We start from the raw sequence: 25,044 nt of genomic DNA, 5'->3' as shown, positions 1-25,044 counted from the left end.
TTCTATAGTTGTAAGCTATTTATTTTAGTTATATTAGGATGCTGCAGAACTTTGGGACAATGGAGAGATTGGAGTTTGTTTAATCAAAATATGTTTATTTAAAAAAAGGTGTCAGGATCGTATTTTTACACTAATTTTATTGTGACAAAGGATCTAATAGATCCAAACTGCACTAACTCCTTATATTTTCATTTTGGTGAAAAATTATGCATGATAGAGTTAAAAATTAAAAAGCACCTTTTGATTCAGCTATTCATCACAAAATCAATAAATGTATTGTAAGTATTTCTAGTATAGCTACCTGGAATATGTCATTTTATTTGCCCCTATCCTCACCTCCATACCAAGGCTCAGAGTGAAAGAGGCAGGTTCAATAGTGCGAGCCTGGGGACTTGTTTGCAGAGGCAAAGAGCACAACATCATCATAGTACTGCATCCCTCAGTTGAATAGACAGGCGACCAAGGTGACCAAGGAATTAGAATCTTTGTAAACTTTTTATTTTTTAGTTTTGTGGTTTGAACTGTACACAAGGAGAATACTTGCATCTGTATGACTAAAGGAGGACATGAGATTAAAGCATACGTCTCCAGTTTCACTTTAACATTCTACAATATTTAATTTGCTAGCAATTTGCCAGTTACCTCAAACTGCTTACATGGTAAGTATTTACTTGGCTTTAGGGAGAAATGTACTGTATCTGTAAGCCCTTATTCTGTGAAATCATAATAATGTAACAAGTGAAGGGTTATAAAGGTCAGAAAATACTGTTCTTCTTTGTACAAATAGCTTTAGGGAAACTCAGATAAAAGGATCAGTTGGAAGTCTAAAGTACATTCATTTGCCACTGATTGATCGCCATGGCCACAAACATTCTATAAAAGATGCCAAAAGGAATGTGACCTACAGTAAACCAATTGTGTAATAGTTGTTTTTCTACATAAAGGAACCCATGTCTATTAGACTGGGTTTTTTCTGTGTTTGTTACTGCAAGATATTGCCTACACATGGGGTGGCGCCTTAAGGTGAACATAGACATTAGATGATGTCTATGAAAAAAATATGTTTTTTTTCTATCTGACTAATAAAGGAAGCTTAAGAGGAAGATATAATGTCCTGGAGGTCAACACAATCTTCAATGAATTTTCTGTCCAATCAGCACCCCAACATAAGGGTCAAAGACCATTTGGAGCACACCACATTCCCTTATTCACGCATCAGTACTGGTAGATGTGCTAAGCAAACTTTTTTAGGAGAACTAATGGCCTACTAAAGGACAACAAAGACCTGTAACTTTTTTCAGTGGTGGTACAAAGCCACATTTAATTGGTGGTAAGTCAGACTTAAAACTGAAATTATAAACCGTAATCTCTGCTAATAATAAATGACAAATATTTTATTGAAATTATATCAGATTAATTTGCTTACAGAATGCAGAAAATGTTTAAAGAGACAATAAAAGTTTTACCCCTTTCATATTCCATTGAAAACATAAAAATATACATACATTCTAAATGTCACTACCATATTTACCTGATATGTATCTTTATTAACGTCTCACAATCTCTTGTCCACAAGAAATTGTGGAAAGTGAATATTCCTTTACTGCGAGCCACCCACAACAAACTGTACCAAATGGCTGTGTAAAAACTTCAATATTGTTTTTATTTATAATTTTTTTTGGAATAGATAAGTTTAAAAGTCTAAGTACCTGCAAGATTTATGTTTCATTTGTGGGTAATGTCAATTGGTTAAACCACCTACCAGCTCTCTCAACTAACCCCATAAGTAGCCGGTGTGAATGGGTCTTGCTCTTGCTTGTATTTAGCTTATACAGTGATACCTCGGTTCAAGAATGCTTCTTTTCATGAACAACTCGGTTTGCGAACAGAAGAGTTTGCAAAAATTTGCTTTGGTTCGCAAACTCCACTTTGGTGACGAACGCGAGCCGCGGCCCTCTTCCCTGCTCTGACATGTGGTACTGACTTCCTGAGATCGTGGTCACAGACAGACACTGAAAGTGTACTGTGAAGACACTTACAGTACTGAGAAGCTTTTGGTGTACTTTTTAGCACGTACTGTACAGTACTGTATTGTACATCCCTGTGCACACTTGCTGCAAAGCTTTTTTGTTTGCTTTTTAGCACATACAGGTGAAACTCAAAAAATTAGACTATAGTGCAAAAGTTCATTTATTTCAGTAATACAACTTAAAAGGTGAAACTAATATATGAGATAGACTCATTACATGCAAATCAAGACAGTTCAAGCTGTGATTTGTCATAATTTTGATGATTATGGCTTACAGCTCATGAAAACCCCAAATGCACAATCTCAGAGAATTAGAATATTGTGAAAAGGTGCAATATTCTAGTCTCAAAGTGTCCCACTCTAATCAGCTAATTAAGCCATAACACCTGCAAAGGGTTTCTGAGCCTTTAAATGGTCTCTCAGTCTGGTTCAGTATGAATCACAATCATGGTAGAGACTGCTGACCTGACAGTTGTGCAGAAAACCGTCACTGACACCCTCCAAAAGGAGGGAAAGCCCTTCAATAGGTAATTGCAAAAGAAGTTGGATGTTCCCAAAGTGCTGTATCAAAGCACATTAATAGAAGGTTATGTGGAAGGGAAACATGTGGAAGAAAAAGGTGCAAAAGCAGCAGGGATGACTGCAGCCTGGAGAGGATTGTCAGGAAAAGGCCATTCAAAAGTGTTGGGGACTTTCACAAGGAGTGGACTGAGGCTGGAGTCAGTGCATCAAGAGCCACCACACACAGACGGATCCTGGACATGGGCTTCAAATGTCGTATTCCTCTTGTCAAGTAGCTCCTGAACAGCAAACAACGTCAGAAGCGTCTTACCTGGGCTAATGAAAAACGGACCTGGTCTGTTGCTCAGTGGTCCAAAGTCCTCTTTTCTGATGAGAGCAACGTTTGCATCTCATTTGGAAACCAAGGACCCAGAGTATGGAGGAAGAATGGAGAGGCACACACTGCAAGATGCTTGAAGTCCAGTGTGAAGTTTCCACAGTCTGTGTTGATTTGGGGAGCCATGTCATCTGCTGGTGTTGGTCCACTGTGCTTCATTAAGTCCAGGGTCAATGCAGCCATCTACCAGGAGATTTTGGAGCACTTCATGCTTCTTTCCGCAGACAAGCTTTATGGGGATGCTGACTTCATTTTCCAGCAGGACTTGGCACCTGCCCACACTGCCAAAAGCACCAAAACCTGGTTCAATGACCGTGGGATTACGAACCACGTTCGTAGGGATCAGAATGAATTAACCTGATTTACATTGAACCCTATGGGAAAATTTGCCTTGGTTTGTGACCAATTCGGTTCGCAACTAGAGTCGTGGAACAAATTAAGTTTGTGAACCAAGGTATTACTGTATTATGAAGAATGAATTACACATAGAAGCATGTACATTGCCAGCTTCTATTAAAAAAGTAAAATACTGTGTATAGCTGGAGTACAAAATGTTCCCATAATTACAGGGGGAAACAAAACATACATTAAAGTTCATTGATTGTCAGCTCCTTGTTCATATTCTAATTGTATTAGGAGGCTTGGGTTTGTACATGTTTGTGGCAGCAAAATGAAAAATGTGAGCAGACCTTTTCCTTTGCTGTTTATAATTTTTTATATTTTTCCATTGCCTTTAGGCACTGTCAAAAATTACCATTGTCCACATATCCAGACTTGTGAATTGGCAGAAATAAAAGTATTTCTCTTTTTCCACTGCCATAAATGCTCATGTTCATTTCATTGGACTTTGTCATAAAAGTTTAACATTTCCCAGTATTTCCTTCTTTTGAGAAAGAGGTCAATGAAGTGCAGTCCATGTGCAAGTAACCCAATGTTATAAATTCAGGATGAATCCCAGACCAGCTCGGCTGCACAGAGAAAGTCTGCTTGCCTTTTTAAATCCAATATTTCAGAAAGTTCTGCCAGTCCAACAAGGTGATGAGTGCTGATCTGATTTCCTTTCTTCAGAAAAGACTTCTGCAGAGGACACCAGCTCTCATTTATCTTTATTTGTTTCATTAACCTGAATTTATCAGCAAACTCAGCTTCATTTAAGAATTATATGGGCTTTTAGCATTTATTAGATAATAAGTCTCTGGCTCTTTCAAGCAAGTGAAAACAGCAGCAATTTATAAGGGTCAATTCAAAATAATTAAGATGATGATAAAATAGAAGCAAAAACAATGACATATGTCCCTGTAGAGGTAAGGTGGTTAATTATTTCTGACAATGTATGTTAGAGCGCTGATCCTTTTCTGTACGTTTCCTCTAAATCTCACAGCAATTTCTTGCAGCAGACAACAGATGGCAGTCAAGCTTTACATTTACACTTTTTGCACACTGTATTGCAGACATTTTATTGATTGTGCAACCCGGAGCATATAATGGTACTCAGAAATGTGATTTTATAATAGCAGGGAATTATAACATATCTAATTATTGCTATCAAATGGGCTTGGTCCATTGAAAACCTAATCAGTACAATTCAAAATACAGGTAATATAGATATACAGGACTTCACAGAGACAATGCTATCAACTTAAAATTTAAATGGAATATTGCAGACTGAATTTGTTTTGTTAAATGTCATAACCTATATTTATACATTCATGCTGTGCAATTAACTGTGACTGAAGAGTAGGATTATAGATCCATTTTGCCAAAATGATATGTTAGGAATAAAAGAAAAACAAAAGTATGCATTCTGTTGACTATTGTTTTTTTTCACTGTTTGCTTGAATATGTGATCAGAGAGAAAAACTGACTGGGGCACCTTTTCTACTGAAATTCTGATTGTTAATAATATTATTTAATGGGACTAAAACTCAAATGAGACAGGATAAAGCATGTACTTTTTTTTTTTTGAGTGATCACCTCTGTGATTAGCTCATGCGATTACAACAGCTGCTAATAACTGCTTAATTGACATGCGACTGAGTTGTGCTGCAGCCCTTGCAAATGTCAAGATATTTGCTAAAGCTCAGACAAATGAAAATCCCTCATTTAATTACGGTCTCACTTCTTTATCAGAGTTTTAAAACCCAGCTCCGGCCACAGGCCTGTTTACACCATCTATTTGTGGTAACACAGTTAGATTTGGGGCAGCACAGTGGCTAAATGGTTAGCACTTCGGCCTGGCAGTACTAGGGTCGCTGGTTTGAATCCCAACCATGGTACCACCTGCCTGGAGTTTGCATGTTCTCCCTGTGTCTGCGTGGGTTTCCTTTGGGTACTCTGGTTTCCTCCCACACTCCAAAGACATGCTGTTAGGTTAATTGGCTCCTGTCTAAATTGGCCCTAGAATGTGTATGTATGAATGTAGGTTAGGAACCTTAGATTGTACACCCCTTGAGGGTTAGGGACTGATGTGAATGTACTATATATATATATAAAAATGCTGCATACATTGATGGCTCTGTAAGTACCTGAATTAAAATAAATTTGTTAATGTGACTGCATTTAATATAGTGGGCAGTTTCCATTTTCATATTGTTTTCTTTTTGGCAGGGGAGTGTGTGGTTCTTGGGTGCTAAGCAATGGCCCAGCATGGCAGAATAGAATTAAGTGGGCAATGGGAAGATTGCTGCAGCCAAACGTTTTAACACAGCCACCTTTCTTCCCACAAGTATTTGCAGCATGCATTTTTCAGGAGGAAAGGTGTCTAAGAGAGATGGGCAAAAGCCCTGTGTGCATGATGCTTCAATGTTATTGAGAAATACAGTATGTGATGCAACTGATATTAATTTGCGTCTGTCAGGCGATGCTGCTTGGACACACTGGATGATTTGTCTTTACTGTACAATCAATTTACCCTGGACCCCTTATGGGCAATGATTTACTATCTTTTATTTGTTAATATAAATGGGAGGATGACCCTTTTTGAGATTGGAACAGCACAGGGCTGTGTGCTTGTGACAGAGCCCCAGGGTAGGGATTTGATTGCCCTCTGTTGCTATACTTTTCAGAAAATATGCTTTACACTAAGTTGGTCCCAGCAGACCATGTATACCCTTGATTTTAGAAATTGGGTTCCATTGTATTGATATAATTCACATATGGTCCTGAAGAAGATCATTCAAAACGCATTGAGTTCACATGTGGATTGCACATGTAGTATCTTTACCTATATGCCCTCAAAATGTCCATGGCTACATATTGCTTTTGGTGTTGTATAGATATTCAAGGAAGGTAGACTAACTCAGTATTGTAGGACTGTCGTAATAACATAAAGAAGAGCTAAGATCTATATCACTGTAAGAGCAGATTACTAACTATTTTACTGATAAATTGGGTACAAACCATACAATATAACAATTGAAATGATAAAATAATAAAATGGTAAATACATAAAATGAGGCGCTAAGGGGCGCCAAAAATGACAATAGCTTGATTAACATCCAGGTATGACGCATAAAGTGCTCAAAGTGATGTGATATACTGTATAAGTCCAAATAGTATTAGCCTTAAGGTGAAGGTCTGTGATTCCAGTGATAATATATGGATATATAATGCACTAACCAGAAAGTGCAATAACTTGCGCATTTGAGTAATTCAGACCAACTCCTGGTCATCTGGATCTGGAAACGGGACTCTGGGGGTCATCTGGCACACCTCAGCATAACAGGCAACACACCTCATACATCTCCAGGCTCTCCAGGCTCCAGGGGTAAATCATCCAGCAACAGGAATCACTCAAGTGGGTACCAGTGGAATACCAGGGATACACCTTGAAGGGGGGGGCTTGTAGAGAACGAGCCAGAGAGAAAACTGTGAGGGGGGGTCTTGGTGGAGGAGTAGGAGCTCAAGGAATGTGGAGATGTACGGAGGTCGTGGGACGGGCTGGCTGGAGAGGAGGATGGGGCTTCTGGTGTCTGACACAGTGGGAAGGCAGTGGTTCCCATCTGGTGTAGCGGGTTGCTAGGAGCCCAGAGGATGTGGAGGCAGCCACGTGACCAGCCGCAAAGGAGCACTGGGAGGAGGAGAAGCCCTTAGTCCTTAGCGCCTCATTTTATGTATTTACCATTTTATTATTTTATCATTTCAATTGTTATATTGTATGGTTTGTACCCAATTTTATCATCATATAGCGCTGCATATTTTATTGATTTATTTATGTGAAGGATTTGAGGTTTACCTTTATGCTGGCTGCTTGTACTTTACCTTGCGCTTGTTTGCCTGCTGCTTTTGAATCTAACTATTTTAGTGCATTAATAAGACCAGGCAACAAGTTATATATACTGTAATACTCCATATTCATAGTTACCTTTTGGGCAACAATCCAGCCCTTTGTTAAGTTTGGAGGGTTGGAATGTGGCCAGATACACATCTAGGAAAATGGAGTAATATTTGTAATCTGTTGCTTGGTCTAATGGATACAATAAAAAATCTATTTTAGATTTCTGGATCCAAGTCCATCAAGCTGGTTATTTTTGGCTGTATATGAACTGAGATCAAAAGTATTTGTATCTGCTTGGCACTGTTTAGGAATTTAAGGTACAGAGGAAATCTTTGCTCTGATTTTTGTACATTCTATTTAGTACATTTGCTTCTTTTGATGAAGGTAGGGAGATTAGCTTTATGCAAAAGTTATTCTAATATTTTTTTAGAAAATCATACCATTGAATATAATCTATTGTTATACACTATAATTTGCATTAAAAATATTTATTTTGCCACATATTATCAACATCTTTTTGCAGAACTGTATAACCGTGTAAGGAGAATTTAATAAAGCAGTAACAACACTTTTATTATGGTAGTTTACTTTAGAATTACCTGCACCTAATTCAGGCAAGCATTTGCATCGATTTTGGTAACATTACTGACATGTGCTCCAAATTCAGATAGTTCTAACTACTGCCACTTTAAGAACCTGTCACTATAGTAGTCAGTTACTAGTAACTGATTCTTAAAGAATTGCAGCCAGTTCACAGATTAAGAAACTGGCAGTTATTAAGACCAACTCTGAGATAGGGTATAGAGATTTGCCAGTGCTCAGAGTGGGACATGTCTGTTTTGGGAAGCTGTCATATATATGACAGTATCCTGCACAGGGCTCTCTCCCTGGCCTCATTCCACTGTCAGTCAGAAGAACGCCTGGACAAAACCTAAATGTGAACTGGTCATGTCATTACCCAAGTATAGAAATGACCACATTTAGGAAATTACTTGAGTCTCCGGGTGGCTTGAGCTTGATAAAGAACTGAGAGGCTAGTTCTCTATCAGGTCTGCCCTATTTTTGATTGTCAGCAGATGGCAGAGTGTAGATTTGGATGCCACTAATGGATTGTATAGCAGCTATGGATCTGCTCAATGCCATGTGCTGTAAAGCAACAACAAGGCAGACCTGGATGGAGAACTAATCTCTCAGGTTCTGCCCATTGCAATACAAAATACTGCCATGTACCTGCTAATCTTAACTAGGAATGAGCTCAAGGTTCAATCTGAACACAAGCTCAGACTGAGCTTTGGCTGTTCAGACATTTATCTGAACATCTGGCTTTTAGCTTAGTGGAAGCTGAACATCATATACAGTAGTGGTATTTCTACCACTAATATAAATGAAAGCCTCCTAGCAGTCAATAGTTGCTAAGGAAGGGATGGGTGCACCAGCTGCATACTTAGCAATCAGAGATGTAACCTGGCTCCATTCATTGGGAATTTACAGTTGCAAGAAAAAGTATGTGAACCCCTTGGGATTACGTGGAGTTTTGCATGAATTGGGCATAAAATGTGCTCTGAACGTTATCTAAGTCACAACAATAGAAGAACACAGTCTGCTGAACATAATACTACACAAACATTGGATGTTGCCATGGTTTAATTGCACATAACATGTAAACATTCACAGTGCAGGGAGGAAAAAGTATGTGAGGCCCTAGCTTAATGACTTCTCCCAGAGCTAATTGGAGCCAGGAGTGAGCCAACCTTGACTCCAATCAGTGTGATGATATTGTATGTGTTGCTGACAGCTGTCCTGTCCTTAAAAAAACACACACATGTTTTGGGTTTACTGGTTTCAAGAAGCACTGTCTGATGTGAACCATGACTCGCAGAAAAGAGCTCTCAGAAGACCTACGATCAAGAATTGTTGACTTGCATGAAGCTGGAAAGGGTTACAAAAGTATCTCCAAAAGCCTTGATGTCCATGTGTCCATGGTAAGACAGACTGTCTACAAATGGAGAAAGTTTAGCACTGTTGCTACTCTCCCTAGGCATGGTCATCCTGTAAAAATGACTGCAAGAGCACAGTGCAGAATGCTGCATGAGGTAAAGAAGAATCCCAGAGTGTCAGCTAAAGACCTACAGAAATCTCTGGCACATGCTAACATTTTTGTTGACACATCTACAATAAGGAAAACATTAAACAAGAATGGAGTACATGGGAAGACACCACGGAGGAAGCCATTGCTGTCCAAAAAGAATATTGCAGCACGTTTGAAGTTTGCAAAAGAGCACCTGGATGTTCCACAGCATTACTGGCAAAATATACTGTGGACAGATGAAACCAAGATTGAGTTGTTTGGGAAGAACACACAACACTATGTGTGGAGAAAAAAAGGCACAGCACAGCAACATCAAAACCTCATCCCCACTGTAAAACATGGCGGAGGGAGCATCATGGTTTGGGGCTGCTTTGCTGCCTCAGGGCCTGGATGGATTGTTGTCATTGATGGTAAAATGAATTCCAGAGTTTATCAAGACATTTTGCAGGAAAACGTAGGACCATCTGTCCGCCAACTGAAGCTCCGCAGAGGATGGGTGATGCAACAGGACAATGACCCAAAGCATACAAGTAATTCAACAAAACAATGGCTGCAACAGCACAGAATACGCCTTCTGGAGTGGCCCAGTCAGAGTCCTGACTTCAACCCGATTGAAATGCTGTGGCAAGACCTTAAGAGAGCGATTCACACCAGACATCCCAAGAATATTGCTACACTGAATCAGTTTTGTGAAGCGGAGTGGTCCAAAATTACTCCAGATCGTTGTGAAGGTCTGATCTGCAACTACAGGAAACATTTGGTTGAGGTTATTGCTGCCAAAGGAGGGTCAACCAGTTATTAAGTCCAAAGGTGCACATACTTTTTCCTCCCAGCACTGTGAATGTTTACATGTTATGTGCAATTAAACCATGGCAACATCTAATGTTTGTGTAGTATTATGTTCAGCAGACTGTGTTCTTCTATTGTTGTGACTTAGATGACGTTCAGAGCACATTTTATGCCCAATTCATGCAAACCTCCACGTAATCCCAAGGGGTTCACATACTTTTTCTTGCAACTGTAGGTAATATATACAAAGGGGCAGGGATAGTGTGACACCCTTGACAAAATATAGCCACATGGTTGTGGTCAGTTAGTTAATGATGTCACCTGGGAGACTCCATCTCTTTGTTTACTTTTAGCACCAGGCCCCAGAAGATGTAATTTAGTGTGAGTCAGAGTTTCTTTTGTAGACATTGTTCATTGTGACTGACTTGGATCTGCAACACTGGACAACGTGATTGATGATGGATGTACAGGACTTTTTTGTGTAAATGTCTTTATTTACAAGTTACTTTATTGTGTGAATGAGTAAGACTATATACCCCATTCTTGAATAAGGATCTGATATGGATTTTTGAGGGAGATCCCATGATTTTGTGTTCTTGTTATTTGTGTGGGGTTTCCCCTTAAAAATCATTGCAGACCTGAAGAGTGTGGTATGGAATTTGTTGGGTTCCCCATGCCAGTTTTTTTAGTGTGGTCTCCCATCACTCATCAAGGATAAGGGTTTGATATGTAGTTTTATATGATGTTTATGGGGGTCCCCCTTTAGCATCTATATCAGACCCTCATCTAGGATTAGATTGAAGGTTGAAGGTAATCCCTGGCCATTTGTTTGCAAACAGAAGTGAAGAAGCCAAAGCTCTCATTTAGCTGAAATTTAAACTACATTTTTTTTTGTAAATGTCAGTTTGGCTGTAGTAGATTTTTTACAATGTTCAGATGTGCCATTTCACAATCAGGTCAATGAAACCCTCAATTGTCACATTTAGGTATGAATAAAAGCATTAAAGTTAAAAAAAAATGTCCATAGCATACAATAAATACCGGGCATGAAAAAGCATGCACATAGCCATCACTGAAGGTGAAGGCTGACATTTTAACCTTCAATACCAATTATTAGATACTCGTATGTAAAAAAAATAAGAACCAAACAGATGAAAAGTGAAGAGTTGAAAATAGCAAAAACAATAGCGGGAAAAACAAAAATAAATAAAAAAGTAGACACAAGGGCTCCACAATTGAAAGGGACAATGAGATGAACCCAAATAAAAAGATAATGACAGGGTAAGTGAGAAGGGAATCTATGAGAGGGGAGTAGGTGGTATGGTCCCATTCGCAGTATCTTGTAGCATAGGCCATTTTAATGGGAGAGTCGATTGCGGAGCTTCTCCAAAGAGGAGTAGTGTAGCCATATAAACCGTAATTTATCGTATTTCTCCCATTTGTCTGTTTCCCAAGCCTGCATTTCCTCCATCAACATTAAATCATTTAAAATATCTACCCATAGGGTTAATGGTGGAATGGTAGTGGATTTCCAAAATTTGTAGATGAGCTGTCTCGCAGTTGACAGAAAAAAATCTCAATAGACATGATTTTTGTGAGTCTGGTAGGATAGATAATAAAAATATTTTGGGGGAGAAGGTTAAGACTTGTTATATACCTCATTATAGATCTGAAATACATACTGGGCGGATTCAAACACAGTCCCACCAAATATGAAGGTACATTCAAACACTGTATTTAAAGGAATTTCGCATTTTTAATGTTGACCTTAAAGCATTATTAAAATTGTTGCTTCTGGGCAATGGAATTTTTTACAAATGTTTCCTCTTTTTTTTTTTTTTTTTTAAATATTTATTAAATTTTTCATATTAATACAAAAACCCAAAAAGGGAAATAATTCTCATACAAGTAGACAATTATATAACATTTCTACCTTTCCCTTACTAAAAACTCTTTTCCTTCCCGTCCCACTACCCCCCCTCCCGCCCCTCCTTCCCCCTCTGCAGACTCTAGCCCTTTCTAATCTCTTGAGGCTTATTCATTTTTTTGCTAACATCCTAGTTCATATCTTCCTATATTTCTCTTTCAATCCTGCTCTTTCCCACTTTTCCCATCTCCTGGAATAAACTCTCATCCTATCTTCTTGCATATGGTATGATCTTTCCATTCTACCTATCTGGTTTACTCTATTAATCCAGTCTACCTCCTTCGGTACCTCAGTTTTCTGCCAAAACTTGGGTATCAACCCTTTCGCCGCATTCAAGAAATACCAAATACCTGAATCTTTATATTTATTTACAGATGTCTCCACATTGTGTAGGAGGCACGTCGTTGGGTCTAACCCTATGTCAATTCCAGTTATTTCTTCAATTAATTTAACTATTATCTTCCAAAAAGCCTGGATTTTCGGACATTCCCACCATATGTGAAACACCGTGCCTATCTCTCCACATCCTCTCCAACACATATTTGAGTTTTCCCCATTCATCTTGTGCTCTACACTCGGTGTAATGTGCCATCGTGTCACACACTTATAATTAACCTCAACCTCTCTCATACTAACATTACCGTGTATCAATCTAAACATCTTTCTCTGTCTATCTTCATCAAACCCAACTCCCATATCCCTTTCCCATTTTGTCATAAAAATTAACTTTGTGTTTGTGTCTAATTCTGTGAGTATTCTATACACTTTTGAGATACCGTGCTTCCCATCCCTTCGTGTCTCTAACAACCTTTCAAACATATTCCACTCCCGTTTTATTCTCAGGGGTTTCGGTAGATTTCCAATAAAACTTTTCAATTGATGATATTTCCACTCATCTATTCTAATAAAAATATCTCCCTTCTTCTCTATTAACTCTTTAAGTGATCTCAATTCTCCCTCCACCAAAACATCTCTCAATTGGGTATCCTCCTTTCTAAACCATCTCCCTGATATCTTATTCTTTCCCGGGGGGAAGTACTCAGTATTTGTGAGAGGCATTAATATAGAATTAAATTCCCATTTCATGTTTTTGTGTAAATTGTCCCATACCCTAAAGACATTTAAAGTGTAGATACTTGTGCTTTCTTTAATTCCCCTGAACTGTGGTGGAACCCATATCATCTGACTCAATCTAATGCCACTAAGATCATTTTCAATTGTTACCCAACTTTTCCCCTTATGGTTAAATGTCCAGTCATATATTCTTGCTAAAACCACTGCTTTATAGTATCTCTTGACATCTGGTAGGCCCAATCCCCCTTTCTCTTTAGTCCTGCTCAATGTTTCATATGCTATTCTAGGTTTTTTATTCTTCCAAATATATCTTGTTAACATTTTTTTCATTATCTTAAAGAAGGCCTCTGGAATTTTAATTGGTACCATTTGAAATCTATACAGTATTTTAGGCATAATTACCATTTTGACTAGGTTTATACGTCCTATCCAGGATGGATTTCCTCCTTCTAGTCTTTTTAAATCTTCCCTGATCTCATTTATCAAAGAGATATAATTTAATCTATACAAATGCTTAGATGAGACAGTGAGTTTTATTCCTAGGTATTTTATCTCTTTTTCTCTCCATATAAAGGGGAATTCTTTTTGTAGTTTTTCTTTTTCATTCTTTGGTATATTAATATTCAGGATCTCTGTTTTCGTTGGATTAATTTTTAAATTTGATAGTTCACCATACTCCTTCAGAATCTTCATTATATTTGGGAGAGTTATTCGGGGATTCCCCACATAGAACAATAAGTCGTCCGCATAGGCCGCTACTCTATGTTCTATGGATTCTATCTGAATTCCCTTTACCGATCCACTATTTCTTATTATTGACAACAGAGGTTCGAGTGACAATACATATAGCAGAGGGGACAGTGGACAGTCCTGTCTTGTACCATTAGACATTCCGATGGGTTCTGATCTCTCCCCATTTACCGTGATGATTGCAGTAGGCTTCCTATATAATTTACTTATCCACTCTCGCATTCTATCACCTATCCCCAGCACTTTTAAGTTGTCCATCATAAAGCCCCAGTCCACTCTATCAAATGCCTTTTCTGCATCAATTGACAAGAGCACCACCGGGGCTTTCCCTTTTCTACTTTTCTGAATAAGCATCAGGGTTCTCAAGCCGTTATCTCTACCTTCTCTCCCCGGTACAAAGCCCACCTGGTCTCCATGGATCCATTCAGGCATCAGATCCCTCAACCTGTTTGCTAACACCTTTGCATACAGTTTAGTGTCTGTGTTCAATAATGAGATAGGTCTATAGCTGGAGCACTGAGATGGATCTTTTCCCTCCTTGTGAATAAGTACTACATGGGCCTGTAGGGATTCTCTCCTCACTTCCATCCCACCTCCCAGAGCATTCATATATTTCTCCAACTTGGGTAGCAGTACTTCACTAAATTTCTTATAGTACTTAACTGTATATCCATCCGGGCCTGGGCTTTTACCCCCCCCCTGTGCTTCTTAATGCTATTTTAATTTCTTCCTGGGAGATTTCTGCATCTAGGGAGTTCAACTGTGCTTCACTTAGTTTTGGTAATCCCGCATTTTTTAAGTATGTCATCTTTTTTTCATTAATTCCCTCTTGGGCTTCTTTTAGGGGGCCTTGGGGGCTAATATTATATAACTTTTTGTAATACTCCGTAAACACTTTAATAATCTCTTTATTTGAGTGGACCAACTCCCCCTTTGAACTTTTTATCTTTTCTATATAGTTCCTATTTTTCTTTTTATTCAAAGCTCTCATTAGATATCTTCCTGGTCTGTCCCCCCATCTATATCTCTCATTCAAAACCCTGTTGTATACTCTTCTCTTCTCCTCATCCATCAACCTCTCTAGCTCATCTTTTTTATCCGATAACCTCTGTCTCGTATCTTTTGTTATTTTCTTCTTATGGATCTGCTCCAAGTCCAATATTTCTTTTAAGAGCCCACTGACCCTCTCTCTTCTTTCCTTTTTCTTCCTTGCTCCTGCCGCAATCAAGATTCCTCTTATGAATACCTTATGGCTTTCCCAGACTGTAGCTATCGATACTTCCTCTGTTTCGTTCTCCTTAAAGTATACCTTAATCTCTTTCTCGATTTTCTGAACTACATCCTCATCCAGGAGAAGACCCTCATTTAATCTCCACCCTAATCCTCCCGTCCACCTTCTTCCCCATCCCATTTTCATTACAACCGGAGCATGGTCCGAGAACGTCCTTGTCTCTATGTCAATTTTAACCAGATGATCTATAAGTTGATGGTCTATTAAGATGTAATCTAATCTCGAGTATATATCATGTGCATTAGAGAAGAAGGTATAGTCTCTGTCTTTCATATGCTTTATTCTCCAAGTGTCCACTAGTTGATATTCATGCATCACTTTTTTCAGAGCTCTCAGAGACCTACTCCCCTCTCTTTGCACGGAAGAGGTATTATCCTTTTGTGGGTCCATACAGAAATTTAGGTCTCCAGCTACTATCAGGCGCCCTTTTTTAAATTCCATTAATTTTTTCAGCAGACCCTTCATATACATCTCCGGGTTTTTATTAGGGCAGTATATATTGGCTAAAGTACACTCAATCCCCTGGAGTCTACCTTTTAAGAATAAAAACCTCCCCTCCGGGTCGGTTCTTCTATCCTCCAGCTCAAATCTCATATTCTTTGCAAAACCTATTGCAACCCCTTTTGCTCTTTTAATTGGAGAATCTGCATAGTACCATGTTGGGTAGTGTTTGGATTTCAATTTCACGTTTGCCTCTATCTCAAAATGCGTCTCCTGTAAAAATACCACTGACGTAGCCCTATGATGTAACTCATTAAACAACCTAAATCTCTTCCCTGCACAACTCAACCCGTTCACATTATAGGTTATAAACTGTATTTCTTCCATCATTCCCAATTAACTCCATCTCTCTTCCAGATTGCCTCTTCCTCTTTATCCCTTCTGTCATGCAGAGTATTGACCCAATACCTCCTCCCCTCCCTCCCTCCCACCCAACTCTCGTCCCCTCCCTCCCCCCCTTCCCCCCACCCCATTTTAGGCTTGTAAAGTGCCTACTAATCATTTGTGGGATCATTCCCACCCTTGATTTAAGACTTTGGGGTTGACCTCCGCCCATGGGCGGCTCACCTCTCCTCCATCCTCCCCAGTTTACCTCTCTCTAAAAATTTGACTCAGAAAAAAAAAAAGATGAAATCAGTCCAGAAGAAATACCCTATTTTCAGAAGGGGGTGGGTGGGAAATGAGGAGAGTGGAAGGGAGAGAAGAAAAAAAAAAAAAAATTTGAGTCTCTATTTCTCCCCTCCCTCTCTCCCCTGCCCCAAACCGCCCCCTCTTCTTCCCCTAACCCGCAACCAGTCCTCTTTTCTTATATCTTCTAATTCTCCTTTTTCTTCTTCCCGTCCTTCTATTTCCATTCTTTGTAAGTCCAATCTCTCACAAAAGACTCTCAGTTCCTCTGGAAATCTCAGATAGGCTGTGACTCCGTTTCTCCATCCAATTAGGCATTCTGGGGTTCCCCATCTATACTGCACCTTCTGCTTTCTCATTTGTTCCAATAAAGGTCTCAAGGATCTTCTTCTCCATAGGGTCTCTGGTGTTAAGTCCGCATAGATTTGGATATCTAAATCTCTATATTTAATTATTGATCTTCCTTTAATCTTCCTCCAAATCTTATCTTTGTCCCCAGATTTTTGAAATTGAACAACTGTATCCCTCGGTCTCTCCTTCCCCATGATCTGTTTGAACTTTCCTGTTCTGAACACTCCATCCAGATTAATCACTTCTGATTTCGCTCTATCCATTATGGAGTTTAGAATTTTACTAACTAGTTCATACAGTGATTCCCCTTTTACAGACTCTGGGATACCCTAAGATTACTCCTTCTTTCTTTATTCTCTTGAACCTCCATCCTATAAAGAAGTTTTTTCTGAATAAAGTCCATATTTATTATCTTCCTTTCTAGTTTAACAATGGTTTGGGCCTGATTTTTAACTTTCTCCTCTGTTTCCTCCACTCTCAGCAACAGGTGCCCCAAATCATTCCGAATAGATGTCATTTCTTGCTTTATCATTTTCTCCAGACTTTGAAACATTTCTGTCATCTCTTTTTTATTTGGTACATGTAGTTCACCCTCAGGTTTGTTTTTCTCCAGCCTTTCCACCGTTTGTTGACTACAGCTGCTATTCATGTCCAGTGATAATCTAGGGTTACTTCCCAGACTGATTTCCATTTCACCCTTTTCACTAGTATCTTGGGGCCTTTCTGGAGTACTATTTCCTTGAGTAGTATATTTCTTGATCGTTCCCGTTTGGGACCCTTTGAGCCCTGCTCCTTTAATTCCTTTATTCTTCATGTCCTCTATGGGTCTTGTTTTCTTCTATGACCCCTTATACAAATGTAAGTCATATGTCTATGGCTTGTTAACCCAGCCTTGCCTTGCTATTTTTCCTTTTATTTTACTTTTCTGTGTCTCCTTATTCCTCTTCTCTTCTCCACCTCTTCTTGACCCTTGGGAATCCCCCCTCCTCTCTTTCACCTTTTTCCTCCCCTCTGCCACAGGAAATTATAGTACACACACAATATTCCAGTATGTAAAAAGCCCCAGCCGCTCTCACTCACCCGTCTCTTTACTTGTAAGAGGCTCTGGTCGTCGGGTAGAGGGCCTTTCTCAGTCCCATGGGGATTCTTCCGGGTCTCCTTTGGCCTCTCGGTCACCTGGAGGTCATCACAAGGCTACAGGCTGCTTCTCCCAATTTTCCAGGGTCCAGGGCCAGTCTGCGCGCCGGGGAACGAGGCCAGGAGTGAGCCGGCACTTCCCTCTCTGCTCCGGATGCCGGCCGGTCTCACCTCCTCCCAGAGATCCTCCGCGGCTTGTCACATGGTCCCGCCGCGTCTCCTCGTCTCCCGGTTGACCCGGCTCCTGCCTCTCTTCACGGGCCACTCAGCTCCCCTGCTCTCCGGCCTCTCCTGCTCGGCCCACCTAACTCCGGTGAGTCTGCCCCTTCATTTTTTTGTTTCCGAGGGTCCCTGGGAAGGATGGAAAGCGGAGCCTAGCAGAGTGCTAGTGCCTCACGCTCTCCTCGACCGCCATGTACAAATGTTTCCTGCTTTGGTATATATCCCCCATGGCAGTGTCCAGCCCTTTCCATGTCATTTGTTTGAAAATTTCTTGCCTTTTAGCCTAGAATATGCCTATTACTGTTTTTTAATATTTGGCTTTCATTGGCTTCAGTAGGGTTTGTATTTGGTATCTGATCTTTATACATTTGGGTCATACCTAATCTTAATCTTGCTTTGCTCAGTTTAGCTGATCTACCTTGCCTATCCTTACTTTTAACCTAGGTGTAAAGCATACAGTATGTACCAGGGGACCAGATACTAATAATTTCTCTGTTCCTATTGATTAGGCTGCATGGAAGTAATACACTTTATACAGTCAGTTTATTAACCACAAGCCTAGGATATAGGATATACAAAACTTCAAAAAAATAGGTTGCGCTTAAATACATACAAAAGTGTAACAAAAAATGTGACAAAACAATAAAAAACAATATTTTAAATCAAAGTGCAATCCAGCAAAAAAGAAAAAAGTCCAAAAGTTCAAATAATCAATAATGTCCAAAATAATTAATCACCAAGTGAATCCACCACCAAAAATAGTTAAATAAAACTCACCAGAGTAATATGCTGATTGTTGAAAAAACCAGCATATAGCACTTATTACTCTGGGAGCAATAATTAATATGGTGACAGCAACACTGAAGAAATGAGGGATGAACTCCAACAGATGATGTTCTGCAAGCTGAAAATCCACTCCAAAGGTGTTTTAGTATCCAAACTGAGAGATGATCAGACCGTCACTCGAAAGAAAAAAGTGAACAATCATGGTGCAGTATGTTTTAAAAAGAAAGCAGACCAGGAGTGTGCTGAACATCACATCCAAAGGCACCGCCCTAAGCTTTTCGTCATCGAGGAAATCTGCTCCATGAGGACGTCGATGACGAAAAGCTTAGGGCGGTGCCTTTGGATGTGACGTTCAGCACGCTCCTGGTCTGCTTGCACGTTGTATGTGCATGTTTAGCTGGGTCTGAGTCGCTTGTATTCATTACACACGCTGTCTATATTGGTGTCAGTCTGGACACCTTGCTTGTAAGTGCATTTCTTCATTAAAGTTTGATGTTTTTTAAGACATACTGCACCATGATTGTTCACTTTTTTCTTTTGAGTGACGGTCTGATCGTCTCTCAGTTTGGTTACTAAATCACCTTTGGAGTGGATTTTAAGCTTTGCAGAACATCATCTGTTGGAGTTCATCCCTCATTTCTTCAGTGTTGCTGTCACCATATTAATTATTGCTCCCAGAGTAACAAGTGCTATATGCTGGTTTTTTCAACAATCAGCATATTACTCTGGTGAGTTTTATTTAACCATTTTTGGTGGTGGATTCACTTGGTGATTAATTATTTTGGACATTATTGATTATTTGAACTTTTTTCTTTTTTGCTGGATTTCACTTTGATTTAAAATATTGTTTTTTATTGTTTTGTCACATTTTTTGTTACACTTTTGTATGTATTTAAGCGCAACCTATTTTTTTGAAGTTTATTTTAGTGGTATTTAATCAACTGGTTTTTATTTTTTCTTATACAAACCAAAAACCACTGAACATTTGGAAAAAAAAAATTTTTTCTTAGTTTTTGTTATAAAATTTTGTAAATAAGTGATTTTTCTCCTTCACTGATGTGCGCTACTGAGGCTGCAGTGATGGGCACTGATAGGTGGCACTGATGGGCACTGATGAGGAGGCACTGGTAGGTGGCACTGATGGGCATTGACAGGCATCACTGATGGCCACTGAAAGGCAGCACTGATATATGGCACTGATATGCGGCACTGATAGGCAGAACTGACTGGCACTGATAGGCGGCACTGACTGGCACTGATAGGCGACACTGGTGGGCACTGATAGGCGACACTGGTGGGCACTGATAGGCAGCACTGACGGGCACTGATAGGCAGCACTGATAGGCGGCACTGATTGGCAGCACTAATAGGTGGCACTGATTGGCAGCACTGATAGGTGGCACTGATTAAAATTGATAGGTGGCACTGAAAGGCAGCTCAGATGGGAACTGATATGTGACATTGATGTGGCACTAATGGGCACTGGCACATGGCACTGATGAGCACTGACAGCTGGCACTGATGGACACTGACAGGTGGCACTGCTTGGGCTACACTGATCATCAGTGCTCTGATGATCAGTGTACATGTCCCCTCCGCGGAATGCCGATTACCAGCTCTCCTCTCGAGCTGTCAGCGTGGCAGCTCGAGAGGAGAGAAATGCCAATAACTGGCATTTCCCTGTTTACATGTGATCAGCTGTGATTGGACACAGCTGATCACATGACCAAGCTGACATCTTCGGCTCTTTCCATGGATCGGTGATCTGCTGTGTCTGAGGTACACAGCGCACCGCCGATCGCAGCATTCCGGGAGCCGCGCATGCGCGGTTAGAATGGGAGGACGTCATATGACGTCCTCTGAGAACGAGAGAAGCACCTTGCGTCCATCATATTACTATATGGCGGGCCGGAGGTGGTTAAAATTTATGTTAATGTAGCACCCTTCTTCAGTTAGTCTGCTAGGCTAATTTTAGTTTTTGGCTTCACTGTAATCAATGGTGCAGCAATTGATTGCTTTGTCTGGTCACGGTTTCCTATCTGGGTGTTTGTTTTTTCCCACCTAATTCTTGAAAATTTTCCAGAATACAAGGCAGGGAGAGTCAAATGACCAGTATGAATATTTATCATATCCCAGCCAATCCTTTGTAGGAAGGCATCTAGAAGGTGGCTGGGAAGGTGACAGATGTTTGGGAGGCCTTTCTAGAGTGTTCTTTCCTCTTCAGGGGGGGTTCCAGTTCTCCTGTGGAGCTTCCCCTGGGAGAGAGCTAGTGAGACAAGAAATTGCAGTCTGGGACTTAGCAGGTGCTTTGCTGTGGGCTTGGAGAATATTGCTAAAGAATCATTTGCTGAAGGACATCACCCTGGATTTCTGGTCTGGAAATGGATCTTTTTTTCCCCCACTGAGCATTTACCTGTGGATGCTAGATGGCATCCACCTTGCTGTGGCCTCTTGGGTGTGCAGGTGCTAGAAAGGGACTAAGTGCCAGAAGATGCTATTTGGACTTGGACTGCTCTAATAAAGTGCTAGATATACTGGCTATCCCCTGGTACCTCCAAGAAAAGCTGTTTAGAGACGATTAGTGAGAAGCTGTCCTCCTGTTATTTTTACTATCATTCAGAGTATCCTGATCCCTGAATACCTCTCCTGTTCAAGTTATTCTGCAATAAATTCCAAAAAGACATCCCCTAGACTAAGGCTGTATTGTCAGTGTGCATGGGACTGTGTCTGTGGAAGGCAGTCTCTATACTAATAAGTGAAACCTGGGTATATTCTCATTGCCCCCTTCAGGGGAGAGTGATACATACAGTATATTTTAGTATAAACTGATAGGTTTAAATTGTATATACTAATGCATGTACTGTATAAGGTTTATGATGTCCTAGGCAGAGCCATGCAAATACATTTTTGTCCCTACAGTCTAGAATAAATGGCTCCACAATATTAGACTATATACATTTACATGGCTGTACCCACTATCCTAAGATAAGAAACAAATTCTTTATTCTTGATTTGTGATGAAAATGGGAAATACAGATATATTATGTTTTATAAGGGCTCTTATTTTAAGCGTTAATGCTGAAAGAGTCCTAACTGTGTATTCAACTTTATATTCACTTTATATATATATACATATTCTACCCTTTGCCACCAGCTCAAACGATAGCCATGAAGTTACAGCAAGAAAAAAAAGTTAAATGGCTTGAGTGCCTGCAATTGAAGTGCTTTAAATACCTAAAACTATGATTCATGGTTGAAATCTTAAAGCTTCTTCAACTTGAATGTTTATAGTAGATGACACATATGGTACACCTCCATTCTCAAAGGTCTGAAAATGAATACTGAAATGCCCTCCTGCTAGATATGACTGACAACCAGAGTATAGGTCTCTGGAGAAATGTGTCAATTTAAAGTGGACCTGCATTCAAAATGTAAAGATTTGCTTTCTTATAGGGAATATCTATATTTGGTTCAGATGTCAAACCCAAACACCATTGAAATCAATGAGAATCGATTCTGCCAAATTCAAAAAGCCCATCTGGGCTAATGGGCAAGGATGTATACAAAATAACATAAGTGGTTGGCACTGCCCTGGGGAACATGTTCCAATGCAAAAAAAAATCCATTTGGTCAGAAGCTGTGGTTTTTTAACTGTTTAAAATGATATGTTAAAAATGCCAGATTTCTTTAAATAACATGCCTGGGGGTCAGCTAACCTTACCTGTGCAGGGGCACATCTCTGTGATGTACAGAAAGTGCCATAGCAACACTGACATTTACAAAGGAAAAAAGTGTTTAAAATTGATTGAAAATTACATTTGATTGCTAGCCTCATAAAAATAATCTTTGTATTTTGGGGGGCCTGTGGAGGGCTCTGTGTGCTCTTCTTTATATGAAAAAAACCCTGGAAATGAAATGTCTTTTGCTGCCAATTTAAACTGTATCTTTTTTTATTGTAAATTTCACTTTTGCTGTATACAAAATCAAACTGCTATAGAGCCCCTCCCCCCACCACTAAAATACATACCAGACATTATGGCATGGTTTCAAGGAGATTTCCATGCAAAAAAAGTGTGAGTAGTCCATAAATATCCATACAAGACCCTCAATCTAAGCATCCAGGAAAAGGGGGGGGGGGGGGGTTGAGCATGTAAATCCCTCTTCCTGAACCATACCTAAACATGGCAGGCACCTGTTGACGAGGACGAGGGCCTCTTTCCCACAACCCTGGCTGGTGGCTGTGAGGGTCTGTGGGCATGAGTGGTGGGAGCTTGTTGGAATTTGTAAGTCCTCTAAAGTAATAAGGTGGCCCCCAGGTACCACCCCACCTCTCCTTCACAAACAAAAAGATGGAACCCAGAAATAAACACAACCACACATTTGACAAGTTCTTTAATAAAAAATAACAATCCCCAAAAAAGTCCCTTGTTGTAAAGCCATCATCAACTACGATGCCCCCCACCCACTGAAAAAAGAAACTCAGCGACTTGGTGCACAAAACTGATCCTGACAGTACCACTCGCGAATGATAACTACCCAAGCTGTCATCAGCTATGTATATAAGGGCAGGGATAGTGGTAACATCATCAGTGGACATATCTGAGCAATGATGTCATGCTATCCTCACCCCTTTGCTTACGTGATGGGGATTCCCAGTGACACCAGGAGTTCCTAGGGATGCGACAGGTGCAAGCACTTTCTTAGGAAGAAATGACAGCAGGAAGCTGTAATCTATAGAACCAGTAGAAATACCATTTCTACATGTGATGCTTGGTGCCTGCTGAACAGGGGGTCACACAAGCTAACACCTGAACACTTGAAAAACCAAACCATCTTCTCATCCCTAGTCATAACTAGATATCTGCAGTGGGAAAGACACTTGTGCTACTGTCTGCTTGTTGAATGAAATTTGGAGTGAATTTTGGTGATGGCACCTCTCCTGCTGCTTTTTGATCATCCCCCATCAGTCATCAGGAGGCAAGTCTGACATGAGGAAGCAAAGCTCTTCTTCCACACAGTGACACAAAGAGATTGATTTACTAAAACTGCATAGTGCACAATCTGGTGCAGCTTTGCATAGAAACCAATCAGCTTCCAGTTTTTTTTTTTGTCAAAGCTTAATTGAACAAGCTGAAGTTAGAAGCTGATTGGCTACCATGCATGACTGCACCAGAGTTCACATTTTCTAATTTTGGTAAATCAACCCCAAAGTCAAGAGCAAATGGCAAATCAATAATAGGGAAAGGATCATCTGCAGGAAGACTCCAGGCAATACAGGTGACTAGTCTTTTTACACTTCTTTTGCATTCAGTTTGGCCTGGGCTTATACTAAGTACAAGGCAGAGCAGAACACAGATTTTAGGAGTCTTTTGTACTGACACTTTCAAACAATCGTGCAATTCCTCCACTCTCAATGCCATAATCAGAAACATATTGTTTAAAATGTAAATGACATTTAACCCATTTTGGAGAAAATAAGTAAGTTCCATGTTTATATTTCTATATCTTTCCTCACCTTATGTAAGGAAAATACAGATACTGAACAGTAGTATCAGATATTTAGAATAGATACATTGCTCAAAGGAGTTTGTATTTTTCATTTACTCTTTTCCCTCAGAAAAACAGTCTGTGTGTTCTCTACTGTGAATCTCAGTCTGCTGCATGTTAGAAGGTTATACATTCCAAGTAGATTTTTGTTTTCCCCACCTTAGCAGCATGTATTTTTTTTTCAAGAAGACCTTTAGAAAAAGCGAGAGAGAATGTTAGCCGGTAGGTGAGCAGAATTTTAAAATATCTTCCTGATGGATTCCTGTTGTCACTGTTCTGTGTGTTTGAAGATACCGACACTGCTTGTCATACCATCAGCGAACACTTCTTTTTCACCTTTAAAGTCTCACTGCAATGTATTCCCATTCTGATAGCGTGTTTGCTTTGCAGCTACTAGTTTTGTCAGTTTGGGCACACTCAAGAAGGCTAAAAGAAAAAAAAAAACATTTTATTAAGTAGTTAAGAACCTTTTAGAAAATTAGTATTCACAAAGTAGTTTCATTTTGAGACAGAATTCAATAAATGTCTGACTTAAAGCTTTGATATCTTGGGCACTCTGCCACTTATGTTATATGTAATTTTAGGATGTATCTCAGGCCCCTTACAAGATGAATGTAAATACAACACGCACCTTTATCAACCCAGCTTGCTGATGAAGCAATTCTTTATATAACATTAGTATTTAAAAATTGTTTAATATGTCCTTATTCAAGCTGTTATTATGTTCTGTGTCTTAGAGAGAAGGACTAT

This window comes from Staurois parvus, unplaced genomic scaffold, assembly GCF_062004578.1.
Source record: "Staurois parvus isolate SC_StPar_1 unplaced genomic scaffold, SC_StPar_1.0 ptg000155l, whole genome shotgun sequence".
NCBI lineage: Eukaryota > Metazoa > Chordata > Amphibia > Anura > Ranidae > Staurois > Staurois parvus.
Note: the sequence above shows the minus strand (reverse complement) of the source record.